Here is a 15,462-nt window from a genome sequence, read left to right as displayed (position 1 = left end):
TGACTTACCCGTAATCATCATTTTACTTTCCCATTGTTCATCTTTATCTTTATCTTCTTCATCTCCTTCATTTCCTTTATTTCTCCATCCAATTAGGCAACCTCAATTCTCTCCAAGTAAGTAGAATTACTTGCAGCTTTATGTTATTCAGTCTCTACTTGAGTTATATTGTAGATAAGTTATTAGAAGTTTGATGTGTATAGGAGAAGGGAGTTCAAAGAGTGTAGAGAAGAGAAGCTAGAACAAAGCTCACGCGTTTTTGGAGTAAAGGTTTGATATCTCTTGATTTTTATTATTGTCTTTGCATGAGAATTTGTGTGGTGTGTTGCTATTGAGACAATATATTGCTTCATGTTGGAGAATGGTAGTGGTGAGAAAACAGGGGAGGTATTGAGTTTATGTTGAAAACAGGGGAGGACTTCATCTTGATTTTGACCCCATTTAATGAGGGAATTAGGAAGTGTCATAGAAGAGTTATTTGTTCCTCTATGTGTTAGCTTTGCATGGGTTTTTGAATCACCCAAATTGGATTTGTATATTGAGAGATATGACTAAAAGAGTGCAGACTGCGCAGGCTGGAAACGCATCGCGACCTGGCACTGCGTAGGCTGGAAGCACGTCGCGCGCTCGCGACTTTGCACTGCGCGCGCGCGACTTCCACTTCAAACTCTCTGACTCTCAATTGGCACATTACGCGCTCGCGACTCTCAAGTGCGCGCTCGCGAAGTTGGCCCTTGGTCTGGAAGCGCTCGCGACTTGCATTGCGCGCTCGCGTAGTTGGCATGAAAACTCACTGTCTCTCATTTGGCACACTACACGCTCGCGACTCTCAAGTACGCGATCGCGACTTGTGCCTGATAACACACTGTCTCTTATTTTCTGCATCTCGCGCTCGCGACTTCCACAGGCGCGCTCGCGACTTGGCTTTTCCTGCATTTTTGGACTTTCTTTTTCTATGTAATTGGGTTCTTTGCTCAACTTGTATGCATCCAATCATTTCAAAACAAAAAGACAACATTAGAACATGTATCAAAACAACATCCAAGCATGCAAATGATGTGAAATCATATGAACATTATAATTTATGAAGTGATGAACTATTACTATGATGTTGTGTTATACATTTGACATACCAACATTATGCTCCATTGAGGTTAGGTAGAAACCATGTCGATAAGGCCATGTCGCGACATAGGATAGCAGATCTGCGCCTCATACAGTTTGTTACTCCGGCTACAGGCCGTTGAGTGGATATGATTATATATGGGCCATAGCAGCCAAGTATACAGTATTCATCCAGTTTATACAGTTTTCTTATCACCTCGGTTTCGCTATAACCTTATGGAGCCATACAGATATCTGGACATAACATTGCATAAATCATACAGATAAATGAAAGATATCATGATATGTGTGCTTATATGTGCCTTGTGTGCCTACATGATTCTTTATATACAAGTATGTGCTTTATTGTTTCTTTCCTTGTTGAGATATCCACTGAGCTTTATTTGCTCAGCGAGTTACCTGTTTAACTCGCAGGTTTTGAGACTGGTCCGTAGAGGGTCCGTTTACAACTGCTGCCGTTCATCTGTAGAAGACTCGGTCTTCAGGGTAGAAACTCATTTTGTTATTCTTTTTATGGCATGTACAGGGCACACAGTTGGGCCCAATCCATTTTGTAACTAGTATCATGTCTTGTAAAGATTATAGACAGTATTAATATAACAGCATCAACATGCTAGTATGTTCATATACAGGATGATGTCAGCATGACAGGACATACAGTCAACCAGTTTGTAGCGTCTCGTCTCGGTTTATTCGGGTTTACGGGTGGACCGAGAAGGGATGTTACAGTCAACAAATCACTCTTGTGATCTTTATTTTTGGTTTGAGGATCTTATGTTAATGTCATCAAATTGCTATAGTATTTTGTATGCACGCAATAAAATTGATAATTTTTTTTTTTTAGAGAATTTGATAGTATTTATAGATATTGATGTTCAATACGTACATTTCATTTTGCTAGTAACTCTTTCTATTTTTGAATTGGTTTCAGACAATTGACGAAGCTGAATATTATTAATGGTATGTCTTCCATTTTTTCCCCCTTAAATTTGTTGTTGAAGATGTTGCGAATTTTGTATTGTGGTCGGTTTGTCTGCAAAGCTTCTAAAACCCAAACAAATTAGAACTCTTAATTTAAAAAATGACCAAACTGAGATAGAACAGAAAAAAACTTTTTTACCTGTAATTATCTTTTTTTCACATTTTTGTTTTCTTGCTTTTATTTTCTTTTCCCTCCTCCCTTTTCTCTTCTTAGGACTGTGAGGGATCAGCTTTGATACCAGTTGTTGGGCATAAGCTCTGATACCACTTGTTGGGCCTCAAGTACCACTTGCCTCAGCTCTGATACCACTTGTTTGGCCCTTTCAATCAATTAAGAGAAAATTGACACAGCGGAAAAATAGAAAAGGGACACACAAAAATTTACGTGGTTCACCCTCAACTGTTTAGGTCTACGTTCACAAGACAAACTCCGAATAATTCTTCCACTATTAAAAAAAAGTAGATACACAAAGAGAGTAATACAAAAATGGTGGCACACAAAGTGTTTCCCAAAAACATCCAAAATAATTTCTTTACTATTTTCCTCCCCTAGTTTTAGGAAACCCTTCCTAAAACTAGATAACTCTCTCTATATTTTTTTTTTCTTCTTCTTCTGTTGTGTTTTGCTTGAGGCTTTGCTACCTCTATTTATAGGAGAGGTTAGCGAATGAGTTGTGCATTCACCGCTTAAAAATGTGCTGCTTTTGTTGAGTTTCTTTGCCAATCTTAGAATTGCTTTGCCAACTTTTGTTGACTTTTCCCTTTCTTTCAAAGAACACGTTTTCCTTCTTTTTTTTCTTTTTCAAAACATGTGGGTCCAACATGTTCGAGGGACCCACAGCAATTCTCTCCCTCCCGAAGACATGGTGGGACTCTCCATTCCTGCTGCTTTGACACATAGCTCGGACTTCTCTTTTTGCCTCAGTTGTGGACAGAGCAACATACTTCTGTAATCTTAACTTCCACGACACGGCTCCCCCTACAAATGTGATTGGATATCCTAAAAATCCATTTCACTGCAGTCCAATGTTCCTCACTACTCCAACTGAGTGAGCAATCTGGCCGTGTACAAAACATGGCATACATCAAGCTTCCAACTATTGAAGTTTTCCTTTTCTTCCTTCTATCCATTCGTAGAAGGGCACTGTTTACAACTCAATTTAAAGTGATTAATAAGAGGATAACTAACCGCTTTAGCGTTTTCTATTCTAAACCTTTGAAATACTTTCCCAATGTACTTCTCCTGTGACAACCATAATTTCTTGGTACTTCGATTCCTCAAAATTTTCAAACCAAGAATTTGCTTTGTTGATCCCAAGTCTTTCATAGCGAAAGACTTACTTAGTTGTTTCTTCAAACTATTAATTCTGACAGAATTCTGATCAACAATCAACATATCAACCACATATAGCAAAAACAATGTAGTCATCATCAGAGAATTTTTTCATAGAAACACAGTAATCTGAAGTAGTCTTTCTATAGCCATGCTGTAACACCCTCCGCCGAGTCCCGTGAGACCCGATGACGGATGCCACATTCGGTGCCGGAGACACCGTCTTAACTTAACATACAAATCATTAAATAAGATTATGAATTAGAAGTAATTGAGTATTCACAAGTGTAGCGAGTAATAATTTATTTTTTTATACAGATAATCATTTCATTTTGTTTTCATCTCTTTTTTTTTTTTTTTTTGAAAAATAGATTGGGAAAAATCCTACATAAATACTGTAAGAATTTCTGATAGGCGTTAATTTTATAGTGTTTTTAATATAGTTTTTATTAGAATTTGAGTAAGTTTTTATTACTTTAAATCACTTTTAGTATAATTGTGTTCAAAAGCTTCCTTGATCTTTAATCCGCCTGATCTAAGAGAAAATTGCAGGAATTTGGCGCAGAAAAAAACTTTATAATACAAGGCACTTAGCTTCTAGCATGCCCGGGCCGTGCTAAAAGGCACAACCGTGCTAGAAGCCAAGGAAATCAAAGGAGAGACAGAAGAGAGCACGGCCAGGGTGTGTCAAAAGGCACGGTCGTGCTACAATGGGACCAGGGCGTGTTAAGCATAGCACGCCCATGGCAACTCTAGGCAGACTTCCAGAGAAAAGCACGCCCTGCCTGTGCTTTGTAGCACGCCCGTGCCTCAGTGCTTCATTAGCCCGTGCTACCTAGCACACCCCGTGCTTCACTAGCCAGACTTCCAGACTAAAGCACACCCAGCCCGTGCCATGAAGCACACCCGTGCTGCGCAGGCGGAACCAACGTGAATTTAATACGCAAATCAAGCTTTTTCTCACATGGGCCGACTTCAGGGAGTTTCCTAAACACACTAAACAAGACCTGGACCTATTCTTGGAGAAAAAGGAGTCCTAATCAAGAAGAAATCAAGAGTCTAAACAGTAATGATCTCCTATAAAGGATTTTGCACTAAATAAGGATTCTATTTTCTAAAAGGAGTCAGACTTGCCTTCAGAAACTCTATATAAAGAGAGGAACTTCTCATAACAAGAGAGCTAATTTTGTGCAATCCTATACATAATTTCCTCTCTCTAAAAGACTTCAAGCATCAAATAATTGTGCCAAGAATCAAGGGAGCCATCCACATAGTTGTGATATAGTTTTTATTCTAAACTCTTCATCTTGTTTCTTTCTTTTATTATTGTCTTTAATTATGATGAATAATTCAAGTATGATTGAGCTTAATTTAATTACTATGTCCAGCTAAACTCTTATACTAGGGATTTGATGTAATTTAATTCGATTCCAGTTTATAATATTAGATTTATTTTTCTTTATTCTCGTTATAAATTATTATTGTGCTTAATGCTTCCAGGCAGAAAATTTCCCCTGGATTGAGTTATTTCAATAATCACATTCGGGAGAAGGGTTATTGATATGAAAAAGATAATAATTTACTGGAGAATAATAACTTGATGCGGAAGCTATATGGTTTGACTCAAGGGGGGTTTTCATAAGTTAATAAAGTATTAAGTTGTGAACTCACAAAACAACCACAAAACCTAACGATCTGATTTATGTTTAATTTCACTATTAAAGATAGGTAATTAATCTGGATTAGAATAGCTAACAATAAATCGGGAGAGCTTGTTAGTAACTTTAGGGTTGTTTCTCCTACTTGAACAATTAAAGTTGATTAATGAACTAATAGATTAAGCTGGATAGAATTAAGTGAAATCAAATTCCCTAGTAGCTTAGTTCTCTGATTTCTTTTCACCTGAATTTTGTGTTGATCTCTTCTGTTTTTACTTTAAAGTTTATTTACCTTATAGCAATTTTCTCTTACCATTGTCTAAATAATAATAGGTTAACATAATTTTGGTAATTGATAAACAATCCCTGTGGATACGATACTCTCTCACTCTATATTACTTGTTGCGATTTCGTACACTTGCGAAAAACGATGTCAATTTCCCTTTTAAAAACTGAGCTCGCCAAACATGTGAATACAAAACACTCCCAATTACACTCCAAACTCCCAACATCTCCACATAATCATCATAACACAACAACACTTCTATATTTTCATAATTATATAAATCCTCAATAGTAGTTTAATATTCATCAATTAATTGCATTCAGTATATATATCAACTCTCTTGAAATATTTTATATTAAATCATTTAATGAATCTTATGCTTATCTCCGAATATAGACACTAAAATAATTGCTAATTACATGCTTAAGTTAAAATTCAAATAATACAATCTCTGAAAATATAATACTTATACATGTCATAGTTCTTAAGTACATAAATCTCAATCTACTACTACCACAATAGTCACTTCTGCCCTGATGCTACTCTTCTAGTCTTCAAGCAGCAACTACAGTCTTTAACCTGCGCGTGATAAAAATCAACGCGCTGAGTATAAAACTCAATGGTGCTCATAATTCACATACTTACTAAAGTTGTGATGACAATTTACTTAAAACACAAATGACATAAAATCATTAAATTTCAACATGTATTTATAGCAAAAGAAATATCAAATAAACTATTAATTAATAATATAAAGAATTTAATTCTTTCAACTCATAAATTCATTACTTGCACATTTATTATACTAATACATATACTAGTTATGTTTAAAACCATGTACCGGAATATCATGCTTTGAAAATTCATTTGATAACATAATCATTAATTTCCAAAGTAAGGTTTACTAAAATAATATGATCTCATTCGTTTAATTCAAATACTTTGAAAGTAATAAGACGATTATAAATACAAATATGTTAATTCTTTAGTTAAGGCTTGTACTGATACAGAATGAACATAAACAGATTTGATCGTGGCCTATGAAAGCACCACCGTGGCCTATGAAAGCACCACCCCCATCACACAAATAAGCGCGTCCGCCTATTTATAAGGGCTGATAACCCTAGCATATGATCATAGCTTCACATAACAAAATCAATCTCATCATACCACGTTTCAATCATGCATAATAGAGCCCAAATCAAAATCATTCTTTCACAAAAGCAATAATTCTTAATCAAAAACTCTTCATTACTTAATACCCATCATTTCAAATTTCTCAACTTACAAAAATTTCCACATTCTTCAAATGAAATATTTCAAATATATATATATACGAAAATTTCTCATCAATTCCTTTTCTTTTAAAACTTTCTTAACATCATAATGAAATTTATCATACTTTCCTTATTCAAAATTCAAAGCACATACACCTTAAATACCCATTTTTTTTTTAAAACTCTAAACATATGAAAGTTATCAAAATAATCATACTTATGTCATACTTATACCATACAAAAAAAAAAAAAAATTAAGTAAGCCTTACCACCCTAGAGTGGTTTGGCCTCTTAATGAAAACCAAGGGGAGGAATTTCCTTCTCCAACCAAGCATACTAACATAACTCTTATGCACCAAGCTATCCATTTCTATCCTCATCATGCATTATCTAAACTAATTCCACACTTTATCCTAAAATTTCCAACAATTTTTCCCATTTATATCCATTTAAACATATCCACAATACCACTTTTCAACCTTATATCTTATTTTCATCAAATCAATCCTCAAACATACAAATAATCAATAGAACCTCATCACACATGATTCATACATACATTTATCCAAATAAACCTATGAGTCAAGGCATAGGAAATTTCCAGCATTAAAATATCCTTGACCTTTGCTGTGTTTTTAAGACATAACTTGAGTTATAGGTCTCCAAATTGAATGAAATTAGATTCATTAGAAAGCTAAGATAAAATGATACAAATGTTATGAAGGGATTACAGCCCAGATCAATGCATAAGGTGGTAAACAGAAGCTAGGAACACAGACCAACAATCCAGACCCGATTCAGCAGAACTAAGTCCAATGTTTATTGAATTCCTACTTAACCAAACACTCAAATTAAACAAATCTAGAACCATGGAAGTCTCAAGACACAGGGAAACAACTTTCATGAAGACCTCAGAACCAAATCTTGTCATTATAGTGGTCAAAATGGGCACTCAATTCAGTGATGCATGTGGCCCGACATAACAGAGTCAGTTTAGGTATTTCAGCCATAAGTTGAGCTATGTATCTCCAAATTGGACACAAGAGGATGGGTTGGAAAGCTAAGAAGTAGACCTACAACTTTCATGAAGGACTCAGACACAAATGGAAAATAGAAATGGTCGAAAACTAGTCCTTAATCTCACCCAATAACACTTTTTCCAAAATTCAGCTTACTTTAACCATGAAAAAAAAAACATGAACAACAAAGATACAAGGTAGAGATTTCTACCACATACTAAATACTCATCAAACATCACCCAAGAGCATGTTATTGCAACCAAAGTTCAACAAATCAATCATTTCATACAAAATCCCAAAATACATGTATGATAGCATAAATGCACAAAATCAAAAATTCAAGTAAGGTAAGTGTATTTATGAACACTAACCTTAAAAATAAGCTTTAGCAAGCTTAAATTAAAGCTTTCTAAGCTCTAACTTTGCCTTTACTCCATGGTAGATGTAACGTCCCATTTTTCTATTGAATTGAGGCGTTGCTTAGAGTCGAGTCGGGCTGATCCAAAACCCGGTTCGAGCCATTAGAGTCTAGAGTGGGCTAGAATGAAATAAGGAGAAGAAGTGGACTTACTTGAAGGAAACAAAAAGATCAAAGTATAAGGATTAGGACTTGCTTGCACTAAAATATAAAGTTGAGGTAGGAAGTTGTACCATTTTGACACTTGAGGTACCATTTGATAATTTTCACATAAAAATCCATGATATTCTTGAGACTACCCGTGAGTTCCATTTCATTTTCATTTCTTCATCCTTATCTTCATCTTCTTCCTCTACTTTCCTCTTCCACTTTCCTTTCTCCATCACTTTTAATGGTAGTGAAGATGTTAATGGGATTCAAACATTAATTCAACTTCTATTCTATCCAAGTAAGTAAACCTTCTTGATTTTCATACTTGAATCATTTGGTGATATTTTTAGATGATTCATAAGAATTCTCATGTATAGGAGAGGTGAGCTCAAAGGTAGAAGAAAAAGGAAGCTAAGAAGAAGATTCCAAGCTTGTTAAGTGAAGGTGTGATATCTCTTTTCATTTACCACTTTCTTTGCATGAGAAATTGTGTGGTGTGTTGCTAATGAGACAATATTGCTTCATGTTGAGTGGGAGGACTGGTAATGGTGAGAAAACATGGGAGGTATTGAATAAATGAAGTAAATAGTGAGTTTATGCTGAAACAGGGGAGTTACTGGTACTGGAAATTTTACCAGTAACTTCATCTTGATTTTGACCCCATTTAATGATGGAATTAGGAAGTGTCATAGAAGAGTTATTTGTTCCTCTATGTGTTAGATTTACATGGGTTTTTGAATCATTCAAATCGGAGTTGTATATTGAGAGATATGATTAAAAGAGTATAGACAGTGCAGGCTAGAAAACGCGACGCGCGCGCGCGAATTGCCTGAAGAGGTCGCGACTTGTGCCTGAAACTCACTGACTCTCATTTTGCACTGTACGCGACCGCGATTTTCATTTGCACGCTCGCGACTTTCACCTGAACCTCTCTAACTCTCATTTTGCATTGTACGCGACCGCGACTTTCATTTGCGCGCTCGCGACTTGGCCCTTAGCCTGTAAGCACTCGCGACCTTCATCGCGCGCTCACGAATTTGGCCTGGGAACTCACTGTCTCTCATTTTGCACTCTACGCGCTCGCGACTTTCAAGTGCCCGCTCGCGACTTGTGCCCGATAACTCACTGTCTCTCATTTGGTGCTTTACGCGCTCGCGACCTTGCAAGGCGCGCTCGCGACTTGTGTTTTCATGCACTTTTGGACTTCTTTTTCTATGCAATTGGATTCCTTTGCTCACTTTGTATGCCTCCAATCATTTTACAACAAAAATACAACATTAAATCATGTATCAAAACAACATACAAGCATGCAAATGATGTGAAATGAGGTAAACACAACTTGTAATTGTATTCTATGCAATTGTGAAATGATGTGAAATGGTGTATGAAGTTATGAATTCTATGTAATTGTATTCCTTTCTCAACTTGTATGTCTTCAACCAATTTAAAACAAAAAGACAACATGAACACATGTATAAACACAAAATGCAAGCATACAAATGGTGTGAAAATAACATGACACAAGCATGCAAGTTATGACACAGTTATTTTGCTTTTGTTTTATCTATTGTCATTCCATTAATATGCTCCATTGAGGTTAGGTAGAAACCATGTAGATAAGGCTATGTCGCGACATAGAATAGCAGATCTGCGCCCCATATAGTTTGGTACTCCGGCTACAGGCCGTTGAGTGGATATGATTATACAAGCCATAGCAGCCAAGCATACAGTTTCATCCAGTTTCATACAGTTTTTCTTATCACTTCGGTTTCACTATAACCTTATGGAGCTATACAGTTATATCGACTATAAATTGCATAATCATACAGTATACTAAACAGCAAGAAAGATCATTAAGGGAAAATGAAAGTATCATGATATGTGTGCTTACATTCCATATGTGAGTAAATGTTTATTTCTACATATGTATGTGCTTATATGTTTCTTCATTCATTGTGATATTCACTGAGTTTAATCAAAGTTGCAGAGTTCATACAACATAAAGAACATCAGGTAAGATTATGAAAGTATCATGTTATATATGCTTACAAGTTTATTTATTTAATTCTTAAGGAGCCATCCAGTCTTGAGATGTTATTAATCATAACTTATATGATGTGACTAAAAGTGCATAAGTCATACAGCATAATGAATAGCAAGTAAGACAATGAACATATACTGTTATGTAATCTTACATGTTTATTGATGTCATTCATACAACACAATGAACAACAGGTAAGATCATGATAGTATCATAAGGTGTGAGTTAAGGTTCATGTAAAGGAGTTATAAGATAATTAGAACTAAATTATTGATGTTTATGAATTAGAAGTTTATTCGTTGCTATAAAGAGACATTTATGTTGAAATTTACTGATTCTATGAATATCAATGCTTTATGAAATTTATATTTTAAGTTAGTTGCCATCGCACTTTGTTTCGTATGTGAATTATGAGCACCACTGAGTTTTATACTCAGCGCGTCGATTTTTATCACGCGTAGGTTGAAGATCGTGGTTGGTACTTGAAGACTTGAGGAGTACGTTCAAAGCAGAAGTGACTAACTTGGTCATAGTAGATTGAGAGTTGTAATATTAAGAATTATGGCATGTATTAAGATTTATGGCATGTATAATTATTACATTTGTTAGAGCTTATGTGATTGGAAATATAATTGAAGCATGTAATTATTGTGGTGTAAGTATTTGGAGGAAATGATTGAAATATTTTACTATAGTTGGTATGATTAGATCATGAAGACTTGATATAGATCATGAATGCAATTAATTGCTGGATTTTCAATGCTATTGAGGATTTATACAATTATGACTATCTATATAAAGTGTTGTTGTGTTATGATGATTAGTTGGAGATATTGAAAGTTTGAAGTTTAATTGGGAGTGTTTTATATTCATATTTAGCATACAGGATGATATCAGCATGACAGGATATAAGTTCAACCAGATTGTAGCGTCTCGGTTTGGTTCATTCGGGTTAACGGGTGGACCGGGAAGGGATGTTACAGTAGAGGTTTCCCCAACCTTTGGCTTAAGTAGAGAATCTCCAAATTTCTTGAAACTAATCACCACAAATCACTTCTCAAGCTTAATTCTCTAAGATTAATTACTTAAATCAAGTTGGGTGGATTTAATTTGGTGGATTTAACAAGTAAGAAGTGAAGAAAAACAAAGAAGAGAAGAAGAAGAGGAAGTGGCGTTGAAGAGAAGAAGAAGAAGAGAAAAAGTGGTTGCAATCATACTCAATATCTTCCTCGGATCTAAATAAAATATTATCCCCCTTTCTGTAGTACCATTCATGACCCGATAAAATAATATTATTTTAAGATTCGAAAATTTTGGGGCGTTACACATGCTCCCCATAATAGACTCAAACTTCTTGTACCACTGTCTCAGTGCCTGCTTCAAGCCATACAGGCTCTTCTTCAGTTTGCAAACACAATCCTCTTTTCCTCTTTTTCTACGAAACCCTCTGGTTGCTCCATGTATATTTCTTCTTCCAAATCTCCAGGTAGAAAGGTAGTCTTTCCATCCATTTGCTCGATTTCCAAATCAAAACTGGCGGCCATTTTGAGCATTGTCCGAATGAATGTCATTTTCACAACTGGTGAAAAGATCAAAATCAATATCCTTTTTTTGATTGAATCCTTTCACAACTAGACTAACTTCGAATCGTGGTTGGGAGATGTGTTCTTCCTGCTTGATCCTGAACACCCACTTGTTCTTCAAAGCTTTCTTGCCTTTGGTCAACTTTACCAACTCAAATGTTTCATCTTCATGCAAGGACTTCATTTCATCTTGCATGGCTTCAATCCAGTTCCTCTTGTGCTCATTTTTATAGCTTCTTCAAAGCTTCTAGGTTCTCCCCTGTCAGTCGTTAGTACATACTCATTGACTGGATATCTAGTAGATGGTTGTCAGACTCTACTAGATCTTCTTAATGTTCGAGAACCTTCCGGTGCTGGTGGTTGAACATGAACACCATAATCTTCATCTGGTTCATTCTGATTAGGAACTTCTGGATTTTCTAACTCTGGCACTTGTTCTTGTGGAATATTTTCTTCATTTCCAATTTGTCTGCGTTCTATTGGAGGGGCTCTCTGTATGTCCGTTGACTCTTCAGATCTATTGGCACTCTACTTTAATATATTTAATAGTCTAATCTTCAACAAATACAGCATCATGATTTCTTATAATCGTCTTCTGGATCGAGTCATAAAACCTATAGCCACATTAGTCTTGGCCATGAATACACACCGTCTAGTCTTGACATCAAGCTTAGACCGTTCATCCTTCATGCACGAAGGCTTTGCAACCAAACACTCGCAAATGATCATAAGAAACATCCTTTCCTAACCATACTCTCTCTAGAGTATCATACTATAGAGGGAAACAGGGTGAACGATAAACTGCTGTGAGTGAAGCTTCACCCCAAATCTTTCAGACAACTTTGCATGTGAGAGTAAACATTTGACTCTCTCCATCAAAGTTCTATTCATCCTCTCAGCCAAACTGTTTAGTTGCGGCGTCTTGGGAGGTGTCGTTTGATGTCGAATGCCATACTCTTTGCAGAAAGCATCAAATGGCCCAGTATATTCTCCACCATTATCTGTCCTGATACACTTCAGCTTCTTGTCTGTCTGTCTCTCAACCAGGTTTAGAAGACTTTAATGTGTATACCTAGGTCTTCCTAGAATGGTCATCGATAAATATCACAAAATATCGATTTCCACCATATGACATTGTCAATGGTCCACACAAATCTGAATGAACCATATTTAATACATTCTTCATTCTAGAAGGAGGGGTAGTCTTGAAAACTACTCTGTTTAGCTTTCCCGCCATACAATCAGGACACTTGTCTAGGTGAACTTCATCCAATCCAAGTAGTACGTTCTTTCTTGCCAGAGTTTTCTTACTCATGTGGCGTAGTCATTTATGCTACAATTCAACTGTACTGTCATTCTTCGTTACACTCAAAGTGTCTTAGGAGAGTTTCGCATACATCATGTATAGCTTTCAGTCTTTAGCTACCACAAATGAACCTTTTGTGAGCTTCCACTGACCATTTCTGAAGGTGCTACAGAAACCTTCATCAACAAACCTACCAACCGAGATTTGGGCGCAAGCTCGAAAGCCTATTCCTCATCAGTCTTCTCTTCCGATTTAGTTCAACTAAACACAGACAAATGCATTTTGATTACCATAAGGAGATCTCTCATTTCTCCATATATGGTAATTCCCGCCATTTAGACTGATCATTTTGCTTGTCCATTTTGACTTGCGCAGAAATTTATTACCAACATATACTGTATACGTGAACAGTAGCATACGTGAATAGTGACCATGAATAGTAACAGTAGACCATGAATAGTAACAATATACTCAAATAGTAACTATATGCGTGAATAGTAACTGTAAATGTGAATAGTACCATGTGTGAATAGTGCAGGGCTTACTTGAAACGGACTCAGAAACAGTAATGCCAATAGTACTGTTCACCATCAACTTTGAGTTACTATTTTAATATTCATCGCTAAGTCGATTCTGCAATGTCTTTCCGAGTGGACAGCACCAATGGATTTATCGTAATTTTTTCTTCATCGTGGTATATTTATTTTCAAAATATATCCACGGATCCGATACCGCTATCTGACTGGCTGGACCTGCCGAAACCTTCGGCTCTAATACCAATTGTTAAGGATCAGCTCTGATACCAGTTGTTGGGCATCAACTCTGATACCACTTGTTGGGCCTCAGGTACCACTTGCCTCAGCTTTGATACCACTTGTTTGGCCCTTTCAATCAATTAAGAGAAAATTGGCGCAGCGAAAAAATAGAAATGGGACACACAGAAATTTATGTGGTTCACCATCAACTGTCTAGGGCTACGTCCACGGGAAAAACTTCGAATAATTCTTCCACTTTTAAAAAAAGTAGGTATACAAAGAGAGTAATACAAAAATAGTGGCACACAAAGTGTTTTCCAAAAATACCCCAAAATAATTTCCTCACTATTTTCCTCCCCCTAGTTTTAGGAAACCCTTCCTAAAACTAGATAACTCCTCTCTACATTTTTCTTCTTCTTCTTCTTCTGCTGTGTTTTGCTTGAGGCTTTGCTACCTCTATTTATAGGAGAGGTTAGAAATGAGCTGCGCATTCACCGCCTAAAAACGTGCTGCTTTTGTTGAGTTTCTTTGCCAATCTTAGAATTGTTTTGCCAACTTTTATTGACTTTTCCCTTTTTTTAAAGAACACGTTTTTCTTCTTTTTTTTTAAGCATGTGGGTCCCACATGTCAGAGGGACCCATAGCAAGTACATTTAGAATCTTTCTACAAAGATACTGACAAAGTTTAAAATTTCAAACTGATAATTAGAAGAAAGAAAAGACGGTATGAGTAAGTACCTCACAGGGTCCATTAATTGCGAGATGAACTATGTCGGAATTGACAGTGATAGAGATTTATTCGAGATTAACAGGATTGGACGGAAAGGTCGGCGAAAGAAACGGCGATTTGGGATTATGAAGAAAAGTGATGAAACAAAAAGAAGAATAGAGTAGATCTTAACCCGACTTGATGCACTAGAATTCGTAGGAGATTCGTCAGGATTCATAGGAGATTGGGTCAACCAGAGGAGTGTTTCCTAGGTTGCGATTTCTGGATTACTATGAATAATAATAAGCTATCATAAAACCTAAAAAAAGGAAAAGATAATTAAAAAATTAAAAAGAATTTAATAAATAATTAAAAAATTATTAAGAAATTAGTAAATTTTGTAAAAAAAAGAAAAAAGAAATGCTGGGATTAGAGAGTGCCAACTAAATTTTTTACTTGTCATATATTACTTCCTCGCATTTATAAGAAGTATAGAATTTCTAATTGAATTAAAATAAAATTTGTAAGCAAGTTAAAATGATTAATTCTATTCGGGATAGTCCCTCCTTTGCAGTCCAAAAATATCAATTCTTTGCTATAAGATGTAAAATAAATAAGAATATTAAGACATACCTTTAACAATAACGAAAATTTTCCAACAAAAAAAAAAAAAACTATAACGAAAATTCCTAAATAAAAGTATCAATTATAGGTCATCAATTCTTAAAATATACATTGAATATATATTTAATAGATTAAAATAATTATTATTTGTGTTCAATTATTTTACTAAATCAATTAACAAAATACACATAGTTTTA

Source organism: Jatropha curcas, chromosome 10 (assembly GCF_041381405.1).
Source record: "Jatropha curcas cultivar XTBG-Jc1 chromosome 10, XTBG_Jcur_1.0, whole genome shotgun sequence".
In the NCBI taxonomy this organism is placed as follows: Eukaryota; Viridiplantae; Streptophyta; class Magnoliopsida; order Malpighiales; family Euphorbiaceae; genus Jatropha; species Jatropha curcas.
Note: the sequence above shows the minus strand (reverse complement) of the source record.